The 3062-nt window shown below is 37.6% G+C and overlaps 1 long non-coding RNA gene across 1 annotated transcript in view; it reads right to left on the minus strand.

Moving 5' to 3' along the window:
* Nucleotides 1-1979: 1979 nt before the first annotated feature.
* The window catches only part of LOC106778733, a 1947-nt gene continuing 864 nt past the window's right edge, over nucleotides 1980-3062 (minus strand). Inside the window, exon 2 of the long non-coding RNA XR_001377097.2 lies at nucleotides 1980-2088. This is a non-coding gene — a long non-coding RNA (uncharacterized LOC106778733). The remainder of the gene's footprint in view (nucleotides 2089-3062) is intronic.

Consider the following 3062-nt stretch of genomic DNA (forward strand, 5'->3'; position numbering starts at 1 on the left):
GCATTTTGACATCTTTGCAAACAATTTCTTCTCCCTTAAGATACCAAGTACGTTCCTTAAGTGTTCAGCATGTTCTTCTCGAGTTTTGGAATAAATAAGTATGTCATCTATGAAAACTACGACAAACTTATNTAGAAAAGGTCGGAATATTNTGTTCATGAAATCCATGAACAGAGCTGGAGCATTAGTTACACCAAACGGCATAACTACGTACTCATAATGCCCGTATCTTGATCTAAAAGCGGTTTTCTGTACGTCTTCCGCCTTAACCAAAATTTGGTGATATCCGGACCTCAGATCTATCTTGGAAAATACTTGGGCTCCATGCAGTTGGTCCAACAAGTCGTCTATCCTGGGTAGAGGGTATTTGTTCTTGATGGTTAGCTTATTCAATTGTCTGTAGTCGACACATAATCTAAAGCTTCCATCCTTCTTCTTTACAAGCAGTACAGGTGCTCCCCATGGTGACACACTTGGTCGAATAAATTGTTTTTCTANCAATTCTTCGATCTGCTTCTTCAATTCAACCAATTCCGCCGGAGCCATTCGATATGGAGCTACTGATACTGGTCCAGCTCCTGGTACTAGATCAATGGAGAATTCTACTTCTCGATGAGGGGGCAATCCTGGTATTTCTTATGGGAACACGTCACTGAACTCATTAACTATAGGGATATCAATATTCTGTCCATTTTTCTCAACTTCCACATGAGTCAAGATAATGAAACATGAAGATCCTTCTTTGACTTCCTTTAAGACTTGTTGTAATGACAACAATTCTGCTTCCTCAGGATTAGGGAAAATCAATTCCTTCTTGTTACAATCTATAAGGATACGATTGGCAGATAGCCAATCCATTCCTAGAATTACATCTAAACCTTGTAGGGGCAAGGATATAAGATGTACTTTGAACCTACGTCCTTCTACAATTATCGGACAATGAGAACACATCCTCGATGTTTTTATCATTCTAGAGGCTGGTGTAGATACCATAAGATCATACTCTAACTCTCTTACGGGTAGGTTCAACTCTTGAATAAGAGTTTCAGACAAGAAGGAGTGTGTTGCTCCAGAATCAAACAATACATTCAATTCTCTACCAGCTATCATACAACATCNGATGATGAGATTACCTGATTTGGCAGCTTCTGCTCCAGTCAAAGCATAAACCCTTCCAGTCGCCTGAGGTCTATGCTCAATCCTTTTCTGCTGAGGCGGTTGTGGAAGTTGGGGTGCCCCTTTTCTGTTGGAGGGACAATCTCTGGCAAAATGTCCTTCTGCTCCGCAAAGGAAACATTTGTTGCGTACANCAGCAACTTGTGGGCAAACGCTCTTCAGATGAGGTCCTCCACAGATGTAAGATCGGATTACCCTTGGCTGAGGCTGCTGCTGTTGAAAATTCCTTTGCAGATGGGGTCTTTTCCATATTTATGATCCAATTATCTGCCTCCTCCGGACTTGCCTTCCCATTAAAGGTAGCTGGACGATGTTGCAAAAAGTTTTCTAGAGTCCATTCTTGAACCCTACGAGGTTGAGCTTCCACAGTCGTGCCATTCTCAACTAATTGTTTTAAGGCCTCCACATGTTCTCTTTGACTAGCTTCAGATTTCAGTCTAGCCGTCTCTAATTATTGTAGAGCTGCTTCGTGTTGTTGCATTAAAGCAGCACCTTGTTGCTGAAGGGCAGATGCGATGGTCTCCAAAGCTCTTGCCAAGCTTGGCATGTTAGTGGTTTCACGGTTGGTTNGTNTACGTGCCATTTCTCTGTTAACACAGAGAATTATCGTTATTATGATTTATAATATGGGTCTGTAGGATAAACCTACAATTCTAAGGTCGTCTTAAGGACGAACCGCTCTGATACCACTAAGTGTAACACCCNAAATTCTTACACAAATCATTTAAACATAAAATATCACACAACGTTTACATTTGTCCATGGGTAATTATTCATGATTACACACTGAAATTTTACATAATTTTTTTTTTATATATATCAACTTCACACGTCATTGATTAACTCGATCTCTACTCTACAATTCTCCCGCCTCTATCTTCACTGGTGTTGGTTCAGACGTCGCTCCCTCGTCTGCTCCCGTATAACATAAACGTTATACGATCATCGCAAAAATATAATTGTTTTGACACAAGCAAACAAGTAAGCGTGAGCTACCTTGTAACGAAAAAATACAATTTAAAATACATGGAAATATTACTTCACATTATTCATTCATAACAATATTCAAGTGAGATGCAATTTGTCATATTAGACTCTAATATCCGGATATCAAGTTGATGGAAGTCTCGGGTGGTCATACACTTGTGTGACCCCTCCTCCTCTTCACAATATAACATTCGGTCAAATTATCTCATCATGTCACCCACAAGGTTAATCCGTTAACGTCTATGACCATATTTGGACATATACTAGGATCTCCTACCACTCTCACCAAATAACATATCCTTCTCTAGTTGAGGCTGGATAAGTATTAGAGTATTAGGAAAACCACCAACAACAGGACCCTCAACATCAACTCGTACACTAACATCATGTTGTAATAGAGTCTCTCCCCGAGACTCATTAAATACCAAATTCTCATATCATAGCATTCACCTTATACAGAAATCACACAATATATATATCACAAAAGTTATAANCAAATAAATTCATCACAAAAATAGATCAAGATAAAGACTAGTAATAAAATAATTTCAAATACAACAAAGTCACATAAATTTAAACAAAATAACATTTATTCACATAAAATTCAATATACAAAATTTAATGGAATTAAATAAAATACGGTAAACACTTGAGGAAATAAGAAGTTGAATTCGGCATAGCCAATTAGACAACTTCTCATTCTACCAAAAATTGCAAGGAAATAAATAAACATAAAGGAAATAAATAAAATTGCAAAAGAAATAAAGTAAATAAATAAATGGATGTATTGGGGAAATAAGAGGTTAAATTCGGCAGAGCCAATTAGACAACTTCTTATCCTTCCAAAATTGCAAGAAAATAAAGAGGCATAGAGTAAATAAATAAAATAAAAATATTGG

Source organism: Vigna radiata, unplaced genomic scaffold (genome assembly GCF_000741045.1).
Source record: "Vigna radiata var. radiata cultivar VC1973A unplaced genomic scaffold, Vradiata_ver6 scaffold_438, whole genome shotgun sequence".
Lineage (NCBI taxonomy): Eukaryota > Viridiplantae > Streptophyta > Magnoliopsida > Fabales > Fabaceae > Vigna > Vigna radiata.